The sequence below is a fragment of the Aythya marila genome (assembly GCF_965140915.1).
Source record: "Aythya marila genome assembly, chromosome: 1".
Classification (NCBI taxonomy): domain Eukaryota; kingdom Metazoa; phylum Chordata; class Aves; order Anseriformes; family Anatidae; genus Aythya; species Aythya marila.
The window spans coordinates 22588836-22611166 of NC_139042.1; the positions used below are offsets into that span (position 1 = coordinate 22588836).

A 22331-nucleotide genomic window follows, 5' to 3' on the forward strand; every position below is an offset into this window, starting at 1 on the left:
CTTTTCCTTCCTGTTTTATCCAGTCCAGAACCTCCACAAAGATGCGTTCCAGTCCAGAACATTCAAAAGGACCTGCTCCTTCCCATCTGGGATGTTACCTTGTTAAGATTCCTGGAGCCAGGTACAGTACTGGGACAGAGCTACTATTTATTCCATGTGTACGCTTTCTGAAAACACAAAATATGCAAACATCACTCTGACCTTTAGTCTGGTCCTTCATACAGGACTGTGTCTGCATCTGCAGTGCAGGATGAGCCATCTACTTCTGAACATGCAGCAAATACCTAGGACAGCAAACATCAGCTCCATTCCTGATATTAGAAATCCTAGCACAGCATCAGCTCTGCAAGGCAGAAAAATAATGGGAATTTATGGGATGCTGATATCCAAAGAAATAGGGGATGCATCACACATCACTCTTCCTGGTAACTATACAGGATCCACGGTGATGTCTACACTGCATGCAAGCAGTTCCAGGAACTGCTAAGGGAAACAACCCTCACCTTACAGCTTCAAAAAGGAACCTGCGTAGTTTGGCAGCAGGACAGTCCTGCCCTTTGGCTGAATACAGCCAAGTGTATCTGATTGTCACCAAGCAGCATCCATCTCTCCCCTGACAGCACAATGACAGAAAACGCGGTGTTCCTCGTTCTTTCAGAGAATTTTCTGCATCTTCTGCAACATTAACTTGCTAACTTCCCAACAAGATATTGTGCTTAAGAGAGATTGCAAGTACTACAAAATATCAAAAGCCACCCTTATAGACAGAAAAAATAAATAAATAAAAGAAAAATCCCACAACGGTGTTTGGTTACTGTTTTACTGGCACTCTAGGACTCACAGTGATCAAACACCTACAGCATGCTCTACTACATGCCATACTACAGTTCTGCAACACTACTATACAGTTACTATGACTGTTAGGACTACTGTAAAAGTCACCTGTGGGCTCTACTTAGAGAATAACATTTCCTACCCCCTCCCTACAACTTTTCTCAAGCTGCAGCTGTCCTGACAGAGAAAAGGATCTTGAAAGGGTCTTCGAACATGACAAAACCATAAACGAGGAAAACAAATACCACACACGTTCTCCTACACAGATGATAGGCTTTTCGGAATGAAGTCTTTAAGGAGGTGTTTCCATCCACCAACCTGGGCTGCGATATGCACTGTAGAGAGCGTGTGGCTTGCAGCCTAAAGACGTCTCCAAGCTCCACAGGGCATCAGGGCTCACGGCAGCAGGACAGTCCTCGCAGTTAGCAGTTTTCAAACCAGAGTGAATTGTTTAAGGAGAGCAAAGAACATATCCTGAAAGAGCAAAAGAAGCCTCAAAAAACGGTTATCCCCTCTCCATGTCTCCTTTCTGTTCCACTTTCTCTCCTTTCCCCCACACTCCTGTGCAGAGATAAGCTGGAATATGAACTGTAGCAGCTGTACCTGCTCAACAAACCCTCACCATCAGCATTTATTTACAGAGAAAATAACTTTCTTGACACTATCCCTCTCCTCCCAACTTCCAGAATAGTTATCCAGTATGTATTATGCTCCAGTGGGTGCTGCGTTTTTCCAACATCTACCACAATATGCAGCTGTCCCAGTATTATTAGTTCAGGAAGGAGGATCAACTCTTACACGGTTGTTTCAAGAAATGAAGTCATGTTAGCATGCTTATGGAGACCCTCTCCACTTCCTATCGCAATAATTCTGGTTCTTCTATTTTTTATTATTTTTTTTTTTCCCCCAGATCCATCATCTCCCTTTATTTAAGGGTTCTATTCCAGGATGTGGGAGAAGACACCGAGGCAATCTAGGATGTAAGAAATGACATCCTTTATACTGACTTATCCTGGGATACCCAAAAGCATTCAAGGGAATGCCCGCTTCTCATCTCTGTCCAGCCACAGAAAATGGCTCTAGAGGCTCCTCATTGCAGGGGGACAACTTCTACCCTGAATCATCCTGCACTACCAAAACCTTAGCATTAACTTTTTGGTTAACACAAAATTGTAGTACCTGTTTATTTTCTAAGTATTTTCTAAGTATAATTTTCTAAGACCACTTGGCTTTCTTTTCTGTCCTTAGTCACCTTTACTCTCTTTTTAGGAGCTTTAGAGGATTCTAAGTCTTTTACGTTAACTTAATTTTCCTTTTTCCTTATTTACCATGGTTCCATGAACTAATTTGTTTCAGTAAAACTAAAGATCTTTTATTGACCATGCCTCACTTTCACTGCCACAAAGGAAAGGCACTCTCTTAGAAGTCAGAAAGCAATTCAGTTCAGACAGAAGGCCAATGTGGTGACCGCAGATTTGGGTAAGACACAACACAGAGAAACTTGCATTAAACTGATCTGCATCAACTTAAATTGTCCCTGGCTCAATTTCATGAAAATCTGATGGTTTCCATGATGGATAAGCATGGATCTGGGAGTGTGGATTCAGGTTCAGATGCCGACAGCATGATAGGCATGAAAGCCACTGGGTAGGTCAAGATGCTTTGACCACACAGGCATCTGACGAATCTCTGTAAGGTAAATTTAATTCAGCCTTTTCCTAAAATATGAGTAAAAATGAAAAAGAATAGCAGTAGGAAAACTTTCAAGAATTTCTTTGAAGCTGTGGATTTTAATTGTTTGAAATCTTACAGGGCATAACGGTGATTACTTTTATAACAGAAGAAATTATCGATACTACCTTACTTCTTCTACTGCAGCATATCATTTCTAGGATTTCCAAAGATAAGCAACTGACTACTCACAGAATCAACTGGCTGTAAAGGAGGCATATATTCACATCCACTCATTTACTTCCCGTGGCCCAGGCACTGTCACTCACAAAGGGCTTGCATTCAATCCTACAAAATTTTGGCAAGAAAAATATGTATTATCATGTAATCTACAGTACCTACAGTTTTGATATATTGCCCTTTCTTTTTTTTTTTTTTTAAAAGAGATTTTATTTCACTATTATCTCCTTAAAAACTGCAGCAGAAACACAAATACTTTCGCAGCCCCTTCTGCACATCCACTCCTTGTGAATCAGCAGCCTTTCTGAAGTTTATGAAGCATTTCCATGTTTTTAGAATAATCTATCCTTTTTTTGTCCTCTGATAATTACACATCCAGATGTACTGAAGTCACACTAAATGCATGTTTATTTTACTCAACCTTCAACATCATCAATTTCTGTCCATACAAACACAGGAGTAATTAGTGAAGTAATTTTACTTCTGTGTATGTGACTAGTAAAATACAGTCTTATATCTCTGCTTTTTAATAGGAAAATTAGAGAAAGAATAGAAGAGAGACAGAAAAATCATCCAAGAACGTGAAAAAAAAAATACAATGAAATCCATAAAAAGCTCAATCTGCTTAAGAAAAAAAAAAAAAAAAAGGAAAAAAAGATTGAGAAGTAACTTGATTACAGGGTAAAAGCACCTTCCCGGGGAGAAAATAGTGAGTACTAAAGAGCTCTTTAATCTATCAGAGAAAGGAATAACAAGAATCAATGACTGGAAGCTGAAGGCAAACAAATGCAAATGGAAATAAGGTAGAAAATTTTTAGCAGCAGGCATAATTACTACTTGTATTATCCTAGTACCTGGAAGCCAAGTCATGGATTAGGGCTCCCTCGTAGTAGGCGCTGTTAAAAAAAAAAAAAAAAAAAAAAAAAAAAAAGGAAAAAAAGGAAAAAAAGAAAAAGAAATAAAAGAAACACCAGAAAAGGAAAACAATCCCTGCCAAAAGGTTGCCATCAACACATCAGATGAAATAACGTGATAAATCAATGACACAACATTGTCTGATAGGACATGCAGCATTTTCAGGCTTTGGTTTCCAGATGCAAAATGCTGCCTTGAGATCCTGGCTTAAGGTGTTCTGCCCTGCCGAGACCGATTCTTCCTGCTCCTAACTTCTCCACAGCTGTGAAACTTTGCAAACTGATCCATTAAAAAGGGGTGTTAAGAGCAGGGTTTTCATTTTTTTCTTTGCAAGAAAATGCCAGCGGAACTGATCTAATTTTGCAAGTGTTTTGATTTTAATGAATTTCAATGAATGGCTTGACCAAAAAATTTCTCACCTCCCAGTGTATCTCAGGATTAGCTACAGTGCTGTTTACAGGACATTCAAATCTGCTCCATGGCTTGTGGGTAAAGACTGCATAACCCAGAGAAAAATATGTAAAAGCCAAGCACGAGGTTTTCATTTTCCTCATAGAAAATCACTAGCTCAGTCACTAGACCTCAGGCATCGTCCACGGGTAAGGCAGAACATCAACAAAAACTAAAACCTAGCCCATGGCTCAGCAAGACTTCTGTGGGGAAAAATAAAAAATCGTATCATCCTAATCAATTCTAGCATAAAAGATAAAGATTAGTTTGTGATTCCTGGTACCCCTGCTCTGTCACCAGAGCCTGCACCCCACCTTTGGTAGTTTACAAACACTGTTTGACTGGGAAGATTAAAGAGGGAAGCTGAGACCAGTTTTATAATTTTCTATTATAAAAGGTTTTGCTTTGTATTTTTAAGAACAACTGTGACTTATTTTATTTTATTTGTTTTTTAAGAAAACTGGGAGTTGAGGAGTGCCTTCTGTTGTTTTCCAGCAAAAAAAAAAAAAAAAAAAAATGGATAGAAAAAACACCTTTTATTTATTTATGCTACTAGCAGATAGATTATAGCAACACACTAAACACCCCCAACATATATTGCACCAAGAAACCCCAAAAGAGATCATTTCTTGGGCTGAAAACGCTGAAGAGAAAAATAAAAGTTTGGGTAAACTCTCCACGGACTGGCCCTGAGACTCCAGGGCAAAATAGAGTTACTGCCCAGGTGTTTGCTACCCAGAACTCTTTCTCCCCTTTCTCCCTAAGGAGACCAGCCTCCTCCTCCTGGTCGATGCTCTGTATTTCACCGAGCTGAATATCCACATTCAAACGTTAGACAGGAAAACAGTCACGACTATAAATACAAGCATTCTTTTTTTTTTTTTTTTCCCTCATCCCTTGTTAAAAATACGCCAAGCTACAGCTATAATAAGCCGCATTAGAATAATATTTTAAATGCTTAATAGTATGAACTCGGCCTCATCCATTCTGCTCAAGTTTTCCACAGGAGCGCGGCCGCCCTGCGTGTGCGGGACACACGCTGCTCAGGAAATGAATCAGGGTTGTGCATCGAATTAGATTATTTATAGGTTCCTATATGTGTTTGCTCTCGAAGTTGTGCGGAGAAGCAGACAGACAACTGCAGGAAGAGAGCAATGGGCATGTGGTTAAGGCAGTTGAACGCCACACAGGAACATTCAGTTCTGCCTCTGCCTTTGCCATCGGCTTTCTGCGGAGAAGGAGCGAGGCAGACCAAACACCTTGGCAGATGGCCACCGACGCTGTGTTCCTCATTTGGGAGCCCAAACTGAAACACCTTAGGCCTTGTGCGCAGAAAAACGAAGCGTCTGACTACAATGGAGGCTTTGGGTTTTTGCGGGAGAAAGGGAGCTGGAGGCAGGAGGTTAAAATGCAGCAGGACCCAAGGAACAACCTCGGATTTACTTCGGACCGAGTGGCTGCTTTCTCGGTTGTACAGCAGGACAACGATGCTTTCCTGTCATTCTGGGAATATGCAACAAGCCATTAAACACTGCAAAGCTTTTAGATATCATTTTAATAAGCCTAGAAAAAAAAAAAAAAAATGAAGCTATTCCAGACTTGCTAAATACACAGAAAGTTTTGGATCTTTTCATCCATTCATTTTCCTATATTGATACGTGCTTGCTTTAAAAAGTCTATGCAATATAAATACTAACACAGGTAGAGATGGAGCATATCCATTTTTCCCCTCTAACTCTATTTTTAATGTGATTTGCAAAGTCCTTTACAGTTTGTATCGTGGCTATTTAATTTTAGCACTCAATGAACGTGTAACACAGTCATATGGAATAGGACAGGGAACAGCATTCTGTGTAAACAGAAGACATTACCCAATTCACAAAAATAAAAGTATCTTCCCTTCCAGCTGTATAGTATGTCATGTAACTGCATCCACAGAAATAGAGAAACAACAGGAGAGCTAGTAAAAGTTATTGCCTTTTCCTGCTTATTTTATTGGGCTGCAACACAGTGTATCATCATATTGAAAGCTTTTAGTAATAATAGGCTACTAAGAAAATAGCACCGTGCAAAATAAAATAAATGTACTTTGTGCCCAAAGACTAAAAATCAAATCTACCAACACCTTTAAAAATTACCTGAATACAATTCAAGTAGCTACTCTGGCTTCAGAATCTGTACTAAGAGAAATACCACAACTACTGAAAACACAGCTGATTCTCTCTCCTGTTTTAGGTGAAGCCATTAAATGTAAAAATACAAACAGTAATCACATCCATCAAGAGTTTTTGACACATGACACAACAGAAATATTTTAACTGTGTCTGACAACATCCAGAGAAGATAGGATATGAATGGTACTAAAGCAGATGTACATTAGGTCTCAAAGACACTTTATAGGACATTTTTAATGAATTAGAAGCAAATAGACAGGGGAATAAAGTAAAAACTCAGGTTCAGGCCTACAGTCAGATCTTTAGAGCACTAACTTCTAGTCAGAGTCCCATTAACTCAACCAGACCCATGGCTATCAAGGTGCATTTGGAAAAAGACCAATGGCAGAACTAAAAATATATAAATAAATGTATTAAGAGAACAAGGACGAACCAGGTAGCACAGCCCACAACTAAAGAGACACCAAACTAGTCCCAGAAAAATAATCTGAGTGTCTAGACTATTAAAAGATTTACGTTTTTACCACAAAATGCTGCAGCTACAGAAAAGGCTACGATGATATTGTGGATAAAGAGGTTTCTACAGCATTAACTGATCACAGTAGATTCCCCCTCAGGCAGCCACGAGTACCTGCAGTGTGCATTTGCTCACCTCCTGCATATTGCTGTTTTTTCGTATTTATACATGATTTGTTTTATTATTTTAAAGAAATGAGAGCGGCCTAAAACCAATAAAGGGGATATTTTTATCTTAATCACCAACACCTCATTTCTAGACGTGTAGATTTTTAGTCTCTTAGTAATGTGGTGGCAAAAACGAAAATGAGGTAATCTTACCGTATTTTAAAACTCTGTAAAACTGACAGAAAATAATATTACTGCTATAAAAACACTCTCTTGTGCCCATCTGAAGGTTGTGAGAAGTTCTAGCTTGGCAGCGCGTTAGATGAAGTCACTTCTTATGCTGATGTTTCTCTCTACTGTACTAATAATAGCTTACAGTAGCATATAGCTAGCATAATATACAATCGCCAAAAAGAAAAGGTGGTATTTCAGAAAAACGTCTACTTTAAGGTTTTCCTGCACTGAAACGCAGGCTTTAATGTAACAGGAATGTGTAACAGCAGCAGTGAAGACACCATAGAGTTTTACAATGGAGCACGAGCACAGAACCAAGGGCTACACTCTGGAACATCATGATATCCTAAATTCAGCGACAGCGCTTGCATCCAGCCTACAGGGAAAAAGGGAAGGGCCCCGTGCTTTCCCTCTACCTGTGACTTTCTTGTGTCATCTCGGGAGGATGTTAACAGTCTTCAGTCTGACTTGCCAGTTCATCAGGGCTGTCATTCTTGCTGCTGTCCAGGAGTACGATACCGTTCTTCCCCCTACTATTGTAGAGTTGTGTCTTCTGAGACCAGATGTAGCCAGACAAATCAATATAAATACACCTTCTGTCCAAAAAAAAAAAAAAACAAACAAACAAACAAACAAACAAACAAAAACAAACAAACAAAAAGACAAAACACATTTAGGAGAATCAACAATCATAGTTCTACATCTTCTATTTGGTTTAAGGCACAGAAAAATCTTTTATATCAAGTAAACTACCAAGTTTAAAAATTACTCTACAAGGATATAAATACTTGAAAGTAACAGAAAGAGATGTTTATTTGTCTGTACCACTGACAGAGAGATAAGGGCTCAAGTTGTTATTATTTCTATTGGGGGGGAAATAAATGAAAATACTGTATGTAAAGGTTTCTGTTCACTATGCGTATTGACATTAGGACACCCACTTTGCTGACATCTGACATGGGACCAATTACATAGGAGGAAACTGATACACATGCAAGAGATGCTGTTTCCGGAATATGTGGAAAAACATGATGTTTTTGTATTTTTTGTGTTAGCTTGGGATAGATAGAAAAATCTTTATTTCCTCTGTAATGCACAAGTAACACTTGTATGCCACGTACCTGTCAGAAGCTTGCACATCATGAAGAACAGATAACCCCACATTTACACCAGTGTCAAATTCTGGTTATCTCACATACAACTGATATGGTTTATATACCCACGACTAGTGATCTGAACTCTCTCTGTTTCAGAACTAACAAGGAAAAATAATAATAAAAAAGCTGTTTGGCTTTTTTTTTTTTTTTTTGAGGTCACCTCATCTCTGTTTTAACTGAGACGAGCCTAGAAACAATTCTAATTCACACCTGTTTGCTACCGTGCCCACAAGACTGCAAGGCAACAGAAAATCTGCCAAGTGCAGATGTTATTTCCTCTGCCCTTTCTGCTGTGTACCCTTTCTCAACCTGTGAGCTCAGGACACGTTGAAGGGGAAGAGAAAGGATCGCTGCAGTTGGTACAGGGCCTGGCTACAAGGGCCTGAAGCAAACCGAAAGCTTCCTCCTACTGTGAAGAATTCTTGCATAACCAGGCAGGAACTGAGTAAGGAACCAAACCAATTAATTATACTACTGAAGTGCTACGGAGTACACTTGTTAGAAGACTTAAGGATTCAATTGTAAAGAAATTGCTGTACGTGGTGTTCATTATTACTATAAACGAATAAAAAGACCAGTGACTCCACAACAAATGCAGAACTCACCTTCTCAGGCCACTCATCCCTCTGCAACATTACAAACCAAACCAACCAAAGCCCAATTTTTCCTGGCAGGTGGACTACATTCTAAACCACATTATTTCGGAAGCAATCGTACTGAATAACTCCAAATAATTAACGATACAATTATATCAGAGGACAGTTCTTTAAGGTTTTCGTATGAATGACTTAATTGCTACTGACATATACGTAGCCGCATAGCTTCATCATCATCCCACCCATTGCTCAGACACACAATGCTGGCAGCACCTTAGACCCCAGATTTACTCCAAATCCCAACATCCGTAATTTGCAGATACCCTCAGTATAACATTTCCAGCATTATACTTTTCTTAATTCTTCCAGTCAACTAAAGCATTCAATCAGGTTATCATCATCGCCACCACGTTTTGGTTCAGCAACATTTTTCTGTGCATTTGAGAAATGCAGCCTAATCTCACTTGCATTCATTCAGAATACTCTCACAAAGCCCCTTTTCCTTCTCACTCACTTGGAGAGCATGTTACCATATCCCCAGCTCTCACGAGCTTCTGTTCCTTGTCTTCACTTTCAAGGCCCTTCCTGACTTTTCACCGCTGCACCTATTGTTCCTTAATCACCAGCAGGAAGTCAGCTGCGGTTTGTTCGCATTGCAAGCTAGGGCAGTTTTCATAAGACATAAAACTGGGAAAAAAAGCATATGATTATACGGTTTCGGTTGTTTATGTTGTTTTTCTAAAACACTTCCCCAAAATCTCATACATTCATTGAAAAAAATAAATAAATCCCAGATGCTTCATGCACCTCTTCCCTTCCTATCTCCCCTCTGTCATTCAGTATCAGGAGCTCAGATTCCAGCTCCACTATCACTCATGTTGTATTTCCAAATGAACCTCTTATGCCTTTTCCTGTTTTACACCTCACACTTGAGGGAAACTCCCTTAAATATCTGAAAACAGACGTCACTGCTTTTCTTCATTGCCTCCTCTGAAATTCACTTTACTAAGATGCCTTCCCTCCTGCCCCCAAACAAGCAGTCACACTACTGCCTACGAGCGGTGTTTGACAAGAAGGTGTATACACCCACCTGATTTTAATATCTAAAGTAGACAAGCATCTGATGTATGACACAGATTTACAGATCTCCACAGCAAACGGAGAGAGAGGCTCCTACGAAGACCAGTTTTGATGAAGGAATGCCTCAGGTGTTCTAAACTGTCCTCCAAAAAAGTCTCATTGCATTAACTTGAAATAATCTATGAACATCAGTCTCTCGATTTAGGTACATGGATGCCCTCAACTCCTAACATTTCCCTTCTCATCTGTGTATACCCTCTGTTTTCAACAGTATTATGTTTACATTCCGAACTTTTAGAAATGTAGGTATTCTTTTCAGCCCTAGTTTGCGTAGCAGCTGGCATCACAGGAACTTCAATGCCCAATACTCCTTTATTTTACAGTAATGCCCAAAAAAAAGCCTATTAATGCTATACAGTGTTTTATCAAACAGTACCCAATCACGTAATTATTGTATAAGTATGCACACAAGCCATGTAGAAGGCTCACAGCCATGCATCAACTTTAACTGTGTGATTTTCTGAATTCCTTCATGTTATAACAAAGAGCTGGAATGTGTTCACAGCTGGCACCAGATGGTCCCCACTCTGAATGACGGGCAAATCCCCAATACAATTCAACACTGTGAACGAGAAGAGAGTATCGTACATGGGAGATGGGAAGGTATACATGGATCCAGGATGCATGCAGAATTTTTGGCAGAGGAAAGGGTGTCATTGGAACAGACCGTGGAAACCCTTGTCATGTGAGACAGATGTCGTAAGCTATTTTCTGAAACAATTGATGAGAAAATGGTAAAATGCAGTGAAATAAAGAAATATAAGGAGCTGCTTCTTAAACACAAAGAGTTCGTGCCCCACAATGCATGCTTCTCTATCTTACACTTACTGAATTTTAAATGTACCCTATTAAAAAGGAGATTTTTAGTAACATAAGGAAGGCCCTAAAGGCCAAAATAGGGAAGCAAAAAGCCTAGATACATCTTACATGCTCTGAGTCTCCAAAAGCATGTTTATTGCTGGGAAAAAGATAATAAAACATTATGAAGAAACAATGAGCTTCAAGAAGTTATTAGAATCAAATAGGAGCCTTTCAGACAAATTTGGAAATCTGAGCCTAGTATAAACAATAAGCAAGAGTCATACCAAACATCATGTACTAAATAAATTGAATAGAACAACTAATACTGATGATGATCTACTTCTTGTTCTGGATCTATTCAACCAGATAACAGAAAAGAAGTTCTTCCAAAGCCAAAAGTGAGTGAAGTATCCTCCCTAACAAGGCAAACAGGCAAGCAAACAAATACACCCCGAAGGAACAGAGAGCCACAAATGAGAAGAAACAAGGCAGAACCCATGAGAAGAAACAAGGTAAAATACTGGATTACGTGTCCTATTGCATTATAATCATTTTCATTCATGGCAATGAGTCTCAAAATAATTGTTTTGATAAATATTCCATAACATAAGGCCAATCAACTAGAAAGTGGTACGGGCGGGTACTGTGGCACCTAAGCTGCAGTCACTGTGGCTACTCAGAATCATGGAAAGCAAAATCTAACTAAAATAAACAAATGGGCCACAAAAATGCCAAACTGAGTTGGGATGACAACAGATAACAAACACATGCTAAAAAGAAACACAAAAAGCAAGAGAAAACAGTCTCTATTTTATGAGGTTTCAAATTAACGGGAGAGACCTTAGTGTAATAAAACTCAATATATTAGACAAGGGGAAAGCAAGTTAGTTACAAAATTTACAAGAAGTCAATTCTACCTACTGACATTTATTCTCCCAGAGATGTAATTCACTCATACCCTCATGCTCACTTACAAGCACCACGATGTGCATCTCCAAACTACTACGTGCACAACAGAGAACAAGAGCTGTCAACTATCAAGGCCTCAACGCGGTGCAGAAGTTGTTCTTAGTTAGCAGTAACAAGCTGGATTTCTGAGCAGATCTTTTAGGATATCCTTCAGGGACCATCAGCTATGACAGGACAGTCCTTCGCCTCAGGATCCTGCTTACCTCGGCTTCCATAAATCTTAGGCCAGGTTGCTGCCCATTGTCTGTTTTCCTTGTTTAGGTCTAAAACGCCTGCCTGCCGTCTCTTTTCCTGTTCAGCTAACAGGAAAACGAATGATATATGTGATATACTACAACCTTGTTGCCATCCTCCTGATCTTAGGATGCAAGGTCTTCCGCGGGCAAATCATCTGTGCTGTGGCACACAGATACTGCTGAGGATGGTGTCCTGGAAACGGTGTTCTTCGTTATCAGTATATGCCACTTCTTTAACCCTTCGTTTTGCTGTTTCTCCCTATGCTTACACGTGCCTTTCCATCCATGCTACATTCATACCAACCTTAACGCTTCTGTTACAAATCCCTGCATAGTTTTACGCTAGTTAAACGGCTCTGATGCAGATCACTGCAGAAAGGACACGTTCCCCACTTCTATCTCCTCCTCCTTTTGCTATGCTCTCCTCTGTTTCCCTCGCAGCAGCCACCTCTGGTAAGCCTGCACAGGGAGCAAAACCCACAGAAGAATCGAGCCTTTATTGGTAAGATCGGGATTGCTCTAACAGCATAGTTCCACGAACCGGATCAGAGGGACAGCTGAATGCCAGTGCCAGGTGCAGGGGAGGTGGTGAGGCTGCCTCTTTTTAATGGAAGTTGTTCGCTCGATCGGTTAAGCTGTAACGCGAAAGAACACCAGATGCCTTGGCCTCAGGAAGGAAGTAGGGCAGCACTTCGGCAGTTAGCAAAAATCTCTGCTCAATACGCGGCTACAATCAAAATAAAAGTAGCAAAACAGACTGCTTAGACAATGGGAGAGAGCGAGTAGAAAAACAGCGTAATAGGATTATAGAAATCAATCCTGTGACCTCACCAGAAAAGCCACACGTCGCACAGGTCACCCCTTCTCCAAAGCGGGACGGGTTCAAAGGTGAACATTAGTAAACACCGGAATTATCATATGAAGAGAAACGGGCACGTTTAAAACCAAGAGTGTTATGAGCAGACATCACATAAAATAATAAATGCTCTGAAGAGGTGAGATCAGACGCTGCGACGCTTGCTATCTCGTAACACAAGAAAAATACCAAGGAGCTTCTCAAGTATGGAAAACTCAAAGATGATCAGAAATGTTTTTCACACATGTAATTTATCCACATTGATTAACGGGGAAATCCAGAGTTATTAATGTAAATTAAACGTCCCTATCAACAACAGTACAGACTAAACAAGCTACTACATAATGAAATCAGGACAAAACATATTTGGGGTTAACATCAACTGAAGCATTGGGATACAGTTACTGAGAAACAGGAAACTGTTGTGGGTTAAGCCAACCGAATTCCTATGTAAAAATATTAATTAAAAAAGGAATAGCAAGTTGATTCCATTACTAAACTTTTATTCACAATATCAAAGGTTTTCTACAGTTTGCATTAAGTATTATTAACAACAGGGAAGTCATAGCTGAAAATGTTTGAAAAAAATGAAGCTTAGATAGATGTTCTTATCTAAACAGTAAAGACAAACACATGAAAAATGAAAATCAGCATGATAGAAACCTTCTTCTCTGCTGCAAGTTTTAGCTAAAATGTCTTTTTCCTTCATTTTCAGTCAGTTTCTTAGAAATTTGACTACTGTTTTCAAAGATCTGAAATTTAGCTTCTTCCCCTTACTGAACTGATTAAAAAAAAAAAGAAAAATAAAGTGTTTTAACAAGAATTCCCATGACATCTTGCTTAAAAAAAAAAAAACACTCCATAAGTGGCTACTTACCAATCACCTCTAAATAAGGGAGGTGGAACTAGCCAAAGCACTAACTCCTTACTATGCCACCACTATACTGCTTGGTCATCTCAATTAGATCATCCTGTTTTAGGTTTGAAACGCATACTGTCACAGCAAATACGAGAAAACACATCACCCCATTCTGCTAGTCATTATAAAGACAATTAGAAAATCATAATTCTTTCTCAAAGAGCAGAGAGTCCTAATTTTATTAAGATAGACAAGACAAAACAGGAAAAATGACATGAAAAACAGCATACGGATGAGGCTATATTTTGTTTGTGAGTTTTTTCCACAGCACCTGGGAAGGTGAAAAGAATAGAAGTGTTTGTGGGTAGGACACAGAGGGGAATAAAAAGGAGAGGCTGCCAGCACTGCCAAAAGAGGGGAGGGCCTTCGTGGCTTAAGAAGTGGCTGGGTCAGGTAAACAGGGCAGGAATAAACGGCTGAGCTACATACACTACAGAGCAATAGGGGGAACAAATGAAGACTCAAAAAGTCAATAATATAGACAGTGCGGAGAACCAGCAAGATAGCCTGGGAACTTTTTCTTGGAGAGAGAACAAAGCTGGTACCAGGATGACAGAAGCTGAGAAATTTGAATAGCTACATGAACTTTGTGCAGGGACACTTGAACATGGGTACTGGTACTGGTTCTGTTAGAGAAGGAGATTTCAGTCGATGCACAGCTGTGGGTGTGAGATGACCTTACCATCCACAACAACAGAAAAGCTGTCAGGCACAAAGGCAAAGCCAACAGGCTGCAGAAAGGCAATATGCAGTTTCTGAATCCGAAAGGCAGCATACCTTTCATCTATGCTCCAAAAGCAGCAGGCCCGTCAACACCAGGAAATCAGAATGTAAAATTTATCCCCCTTGTTTAACTTGCTCTGTTTTGCAAAACACACAGGCTACGAAATTAGGAGCAAAAGAATGGTTCTTTGCCAGATTTACAGCTTTTGCCTGTGATCATTTTAATAATATGCCCCACTGACAAATAGCAACCACTTTCTAAAATGAAATGGACATTTTGCTTTTCTAGCTAAAGCTATTATATGTTTGAAAATATGTACTGAATATGCATAACTCAAATTATACTTCACTGTGCATTTACCTGCAAAGTTGTCCTAGGCCCTTTTTCCTTTTTGAGGAGAAGGAAGACAATTATAATAAAAAAATAAATAAATCATTGGGAAAGAGGTGCAAACTAACTTCATTTGGACATGAAGGAATTTCTCGTTTGAGACATTTATTTGCTCATTCCAATACTATGAAAGCCGTTTCATTGGTAATAAAAGTTTTTGGATGGAAAGAGGCATTTCTGAACTTCTTCTTCATGATTAATGTACAGTTTAAGAGAACCATTTCTTTACAACAGGCACTAGAGAAGCCAAGTGTCAGATTATAAATCAGCTGCTTTCCCACGTTAATTCTCGTTTAATGACCAGAACACTTTTATTCCTAACATCTTGTTTTAAATATTAAAGAGTTCACCCAGATACGCTGCAGTAGCTGTCAGAGTAGAGCACCTATCTTGTAGCGTGTATCATGTAGGCATTAAGCAGAAGATATTTTACTATTAGCCAAAGCATGTTTTTAAACACGAACATCTGGCACTGTATATATATATTAAGGGAAGATCCAAGTTTACACTAAAAGAGAAAAGTGGCATGAACAAAACAATAAAATCGCCTCGATTCACACAGTAAACTGATTGTACTCATTTCATCCCTGTGTTGTGCCAACTATTTTCCTGAAATAAACAAAACATTTCTTACAGTTTCTAATGCTTTCACCTGTTAGTATTTACGTGGCTGCTTTCAAGGCACACAGAAGCTGCAGGCAGCTCTCCTTCCCTGCAGGGCCTGACCCCAGCCCTGGCAGGTTGTGAGGGAGCTGCTGGCTGCCCCGAGGTAGTGTTTGGTCGGAGAGAGAAGAGCCCTAGGCCACTTGCAGTGCCCCTGGGTGACTGGCAGAGCTGTAGGGCTGCGGGTGAAAGTAGTGTCTGCAGATAAAGGCACTTAATGGGTCGACACAGAAAGGAGAAGGTCGGTATGTTCAGCACCTGCCATGAGAACTGGCTGCGCTTCTAAGAAATCCAGGTTTATGGCCTCAGCTCCCAGCCTCTAAACTTAACTGGAGAGCTCTGCGTCTTCATCATGCAGCACAGGAAAGGAAAAAAAAAAAAAAGAAGATACTCTGAAACAGGTGGAAAAGGGAGAACAGGACTAAAGATTCCAGGTTCTCTCCTGACAAAGGAGGGATCTAAATCCTTAAAAATCACGTCTAAACCATTACAAGCCAAAGATGCAGAAACAGAAGAATCAGAAACAAATATTCAGACACAGAACTGCAGGAAAAGCAGCTGGAGAGAGGCACCTTTTACACTCCCAGATGGGTACTGAATATACCAGGGTGCCCAACGCCTGCCATTCTGCTGCTGCTTACGTTTTTGGAAGGGTGAATGCAGCCTGACATGAAGACAGAGATGCTGCCCTCTGCAAAACTGCTGAAGACTTCTGATTCTGAGACTTTCTCCTTACAGTTCAGCACTAAATGAAGATCAAATGGTCGTATTCAGGTATGGTTTTATACCTTTTATACTCTCCTAGTGAGACATTAAGTGACTTGAGATGACTCAGTCTGGGGTGCTGGAAATTGAAATAACACTGAAATTGCTATTTTTATTGCCTTCCAGTATATTCTATGGAAACTGTGGTCGATTTTGTTAATAGTTACATGTAGTTTCCAAGAATGCACTTACAATTTTGCACCACAAGCCAGACGAGGACTGACAGACCAGCTCCAGACCAGTGGAATTAGAGTTAGGTAAGCAGAGATAACCTCCTGAGAATGAATAGGGACACTGACAGAAAAACTTCACGCTGCGTATGGCTGTGAGAAGAGTTAAGTGAAAGATTTATGGCAAGACCATGCTTTAAGATAAATGCATCTGTAGCCTTTGGCATAAACTCCTCCACTACCTACCATGCAATGTAGAACAGGACCTGACTCATGATGTTTTATTTACTCTATACTATCTTACTATTATCAAAGCCATTAGTCTGTCATCCAGAGAACAAAAATTCTGGAGCTGTGTATGTATTTTCAATGTTCAAATCAATGGCAGCTTATAGTTAATACTGCTACACAATACCTGGGAAATAAAAACAAACACACCGCCACCGAGAACAACACAACACCTAAAGATCCAAAACTATCTGAAAACAATTTACTCTGTGCTCTTTTCAATACTCCATATCGCAACAGAGGTAACAGACAGCAGGGTACAAGGTCTGTAAGAAATGGAGGACTGAAATCCCAGACCAGTTTTAGACCTCCTTCTTGTCGTGTTCCAGTATAAAGCTTCTGTAATATAAGTGAGAATTTCTGGGACATGTTGTCAATAGGTAAACCTGTTTTGTCTTTGATATTTTTGTTAAACAAGAAAAAATTGACTCGGTAAGAAATGCACAATTCAAGGAGAGCTAAGATAACCAGAGGCCAACTGGTTCACTCTAATTAATGTTTTCTCACTATGGAGAGCATTAGACCTGTGCTATCAACCTGACAAATAAAAATGTTTCTGAATCTGTCTAACACATTACAATACCATACAATGTGGCAATGCAAGCACTTCCACAGTCTCTCATCAAATAGTCCAGGAATGAATGCCCTGAAACTGCACCACATTACAAAAATAATAATAATAAAAAAAATCACTGTTTCTCGGTTCCAACTTACACTCACAAGACAGATGTTGCACACAAACAGCAAATTAACGGTGTGAAAAAGAGCAATCGGGGTAAAACAACTTTTTGAAATAAGACACATTACGTATTTGATAGCACACATGTCCGACGTGCACATAACTTTTTGAGGATTCAAATGGGCACGAGCATCTTCTGTACTTTTATATATAATGGCATCAAGTTTCACTGTGGGCTGCTATGGCGAGGGCACGCCTTTAGGCTGGTATGTTCATTTAGCATATGAGTCATTCAGTGTGGAAACAACATAACAGAAACATCCACAAACTAATGAATTGTGAAAGAAGTATAACATTTTCCCCCTCAGGCTTCCACCTACCAGTGGAAGCGGAGTGTCACAAATAAAGTTATTATCACAAAAATGCTTTAGCAAAAGAGGAATTAAATACTAAATGCCAAACAACTCTTTCACAAGTCAATCATTTGTTTTAACTGCTTTTATTTGAAACAATACCATTCAGTACAGTCACCTCAGAAAAGATCAACAGAAAAAGATAAGTAACACTCCAGCCTTGATTTTTACAACTATTGCAGATAAGATACCTTTATGACATGGAAACTGCAAACTATGTTTTTCTTGATTGATACCATCCTTCAGAATCTGAAGGGTTTTACAACTGAGAAGAGCTCCCTTTTTTTTTGTTTTTGTTTCCTCCTAGAAACTGATTTAAAATATAAACAGATCACATAAATAAGAAAGCATTTGCCAAGTAATGAACCAGAGTGAAAGATCAGCAGGGCAAAAGAAAAAACAACTTGTGAGCAGCCTAATGTCTTCATCCCAAGTTACTACAATGACCCATAGAATCACAGCAATTAAAAAAAATACCTATAAACATATCTAAACAGATATTTAAGCTTTTATTCATCTGTCTAGCACACACACTTGTTCAGTACAGCTTGAGGAACCTAGTATGTACATTAGAGCTGTTGGTTTGTATTCTGGCACTGGAAAGTGTGCACACCACTTTGAGGGTCAGATCAACTCTTCCACCCTACTAGAAAGTAAAAATGAAAAGCTGAGTGTGGCAGAAATAGATGCTAAATAAAGTCACGATTAGTCATTTTCATATCAAACTAATTTCAAATGGGAAGAGGGCTCATACTAATCTTTTCAGAAACTCTCTTAAAGCAGGTTTTATACGTGCGCTTTATATCAGGCCTCTGGAGTATCATCCGCCTGGTCACAGACCTCAGAGGAGTTCATCTACCAGGCATTCTCAGTGTTTCCTCTTCTACTACCTTAGTGAAGATACTCGTGTTTTAATTAATGCAGCCTTAGGTAACTTTTAAGTTTTGGAGCATGACTATACCGTGAAAATGAGTACAGTGCAACTAGACTGCATCAACCAGGCTGGTACTCCTACCTCAGCAGGACACAAAAGCTTTGCACATCTCACCAGGTGCCCATGCAGGTACCTGTGTCAGCATGACTGTGCACCCAAGCTGGGCGCTAACAGCTCTGACAGACACGCAGCAGACCAAACACTGTTACCACTCAGACCTTAACGTTGTCCATTCAATTAAAACCTAATCTGCTTGTGAATCAACTCCTGAGCCACTGCAGTTACAAGCATGGCATGTTAAAATTAAGAGTTCTTAGAGCTCAAAACCCTAATTTTGCTGAAGGTAGCACGCTGCTGGAACAGCCACCTCAGTTCTGGAACCAGCTCATCAGCAGAAAGCTCAGTCTCTGCACCTCTTTACTACACCACGTATACACACGCAAGACCTCAAAATATTCCTAAGAAAAATCTTTAAGAATTGCCTGCTGTTAGCAAAACTGTCTCCTTGCAGTAATGACCACCAGGATTCAAAGAGGAGGAAGAAAAACACAGGCACAATTTTTTCATGAATTTCAATAAATCAATATATACACAAATAAAAACATAACTTGGTTTAGTGGAAACAAGATTTTTTTGCCTGAGGAATTGCTGGCCTAAACTATTTCAAAGACTAAATTAAAAGGAACCACTTTTACTAGACTGGACTGTAGTTACAGTAAAATTTCCACTGGTGTTTCTACTTGGATTATCTAATTGTGTACATTATTCAAATAGTGTGATCAACTTCCAAGAAGTACCAGTAATTTAATATGTTAGTGTTTTATATATATATACACATATATAATAATAATATTAGCAACAATAACAATAATAATGTGTATATATATATTTAAAATCAATACAAGGATTAAAAGCCTCCAAATATGATTAATTTGTCAACAAATATGTATGTGTTTTGTATCTTCTGCAAAGTTGGGTTGTTTCTGATAATGCCTGTTAGAACAGTTACATGCATAGTGATAAAATGTGTCACTGAAGGTTAGAGCATTCAGTCTGAATGCAAAAAAACAAAAATCAGATTTTTTTTTCAAATGCAGCTTGAAAATATTCAGTTGTAAGTATTCAGAGAAACAGACTCAGAAGCAGAGAGCCATAAATGGCATTGAACTACTACTCTAAAATAGCTTATTTTCCTAAAAAGTTACATTTACTTTTTTTAACATGAAAAAGTCACTGCTAAGTAAACTGTAGTTGTACGCTGTTTCAGACTTTAAAATGCTGCAGGATACAGAGCAATCCTCTTACCTTCAACATTTTAGAAGAACATTAAGTGATCGGATAAATCTTCAGAGATACAAACACATTCTACTGAGAACTATCACGTATTGTTTCATAAATTACATGCAGATGCTTACCATAATGCCACCGTTTTTGAAGATGCCATATCCACCGTTATCCTTAAGATATCCATTCGCACCCATCACTAGTACTTGCTTGCTTTGCACTCAAGCTTCTGAAAGGATTTCAGACAAGGGACCTGCAGCTGCCAAAACGGTTTCTAGAAAACAAATTTAAAAGCTGTGAAACATGGAAAACAAACCAAAAACTTGCAAGCCACTGCAAATACAATGCAAACATGGTCAATGTAAAATTAAATCTTTATTGTTTATCATAGTATCTTGGACTGTAATAAAACCAAGTAAAAGAATTTTCTTCTGAATAGAAGTATAGACATTTTGACACCTATACCTTTAAATGACTAATTCACCTACAGCAAGACTGCAAAATCAAAGTTTCCCTTACCCTGTTACATCTAATACACCTCATCTCACTAAGTGTACTCATTGACCTGGAAACGATTTATTAAAAAAAAAAAAAAAAAAAAAAAAAGATAAAGGGATATTATTCTTAATTACATCTAAGGACTGTTAAGGACTAATGAATATCAGTCCTTATAATGAAGTTCCATTATGTTGGACAGCACACAAACACAGAAGAGTAAAAGATCCCCGATTGGAAAAAAAAAAAAAAAAAAACAAAAAAAAAAACCACACACAACCAAACACCCAACCAACAACTTTACAGCCTAAACAGATAAGACAGCATGGGGGAAAAGTTCACACACAGCACAAACAGCATGACTGTGGTAAATGCAAGAGCAATTCTATTTTGGCGGTGACTTCTGCTTGCAAAGAAGGTAGAAGGGAATACGGAGCAAGGAGGACAGATTGAGGGAAGAAAAACATATGATGTAAACAGGATTGAAGCAGACGTAAAGAGGCAGAATAGAAGGAAGGAGTGGAACACACAGTCAAGTGAGCATAGGACAGAGAACAGCTAATTAAAGCTAGTGAATGTTCTCCGAGTGGTCAAAGGTCCCTTGGGCTTTGGGCTCTTTCTGTTCCTGCTAGTTAAGTCTCCGACTAGGTCCTTTCTTTACTGCTTCCAGTCTTAGAGCAGAAGGGTTATACGGATTTGGTTGTCTCCCCAACAAAATTCCTCCCCTTTTAATATGGGAATCAAGATCACTCGTCTGTAGCTTTTAAACTGGAATTACCTGGATCTGTTCAACATTATCTTTAGAGAACACGTGCATGCAGATCTTCCTTATTTGCAAGTGATCCAAGTGCAGATATTCTGACTTCAATTTTCTTAATTCTTTCTTAGGTAATTCTTTCTGGACGAGCTTCATTTGCACATCAGTGAAGCAAGGCAAGACACTGATCTATAAAACAGCAGTGAAAGTTTGATCAGAATGCGTAAATCATTTTGTTCCATACTGAACAACAGAGAGTGAAGCTAGGATTTGGAGGGGCAGCGGGTCTGTAAGCAACCAGATGGAAATATGCTGTTAAACTGTACTTGTCCTAGTATAAACTGAGTAGATTAGGGTTATATCAGAGATGAAGATGCATTACTATTATCAAAACACTCATCATTTATATCCTCTAGCATAGATGCAGATGTGTGTAACAGAGAAGCTTGCCCACAAAGACAAACTGAACCTATAAAACTGAAGTGGTGCAACTTTTTATGGGTCTCTATGGATAAGGGCAAATAAACAAGAGTGAAGTCAGTTTCTCCTGGTATAAGGTCTCCTGCAAATAGTTTAGGAGGGCATAGCAACTGCAATATAATTGAAATAAAACAATAAACAATTTCTGGAATTGTGCCAGCCCTCCTAGGTTGTTTCCTTCCACGTGAAAATAAGCTACCAATATATATAGTTTTATACTGATACAGCTCTATTCACACTGTAGGGAGAGAGGACTGCTATTTTAATTATACCAATACAGATAAAGCAGCAAAATGTCTGATAGAGAACTTAATGTCTTGGATATCGTACATTTACCTATTGCGAGACAGCTACAACACTTCTCGCACAGGCAAAGCTTCAGAGTACTAATTCTTAACATAAAAAATAATAATCCCTGCTGGGTAATTCCCAGAACATCGTCAACCTTTGAAATGTTAATGGAATTACTAGAG

The 22331-nt window shown here is 39.1% G+C and overlaps 1 long non-coding RNA gene across 2 annotated transcripts; it reads right to left on the bottom strand.

Annotated features, from left to right (window-relative positions):
* Positions 1–793: 793 nt before the first annotated feature.
* On the bottom strand, positions 794–21563 carry LOC309874996. 2 transcript variants are annotated; one of them, XR_014316954.1, is made up of 5 exons: positions 21400–21563; positions 20258–20400; positions 7559–7738; positions 2758–2853; positions 794–1308 (listed from the first exon to the last, which is right to left on the bottom strand). It is a non-coding gene; the product is annotated as an uncharacterized lncRNA (long non-coding RNA). The 2 variants fall into 2 exon arrangements; XR_014316955.1 differs by lacking the exons at positions 794–1308; positions 2758–2853 and having other exon boundaries at positions 5786–7738.
* Between the last annotated feature and the right edge of the window lie 768 nt (positions 21564–22331).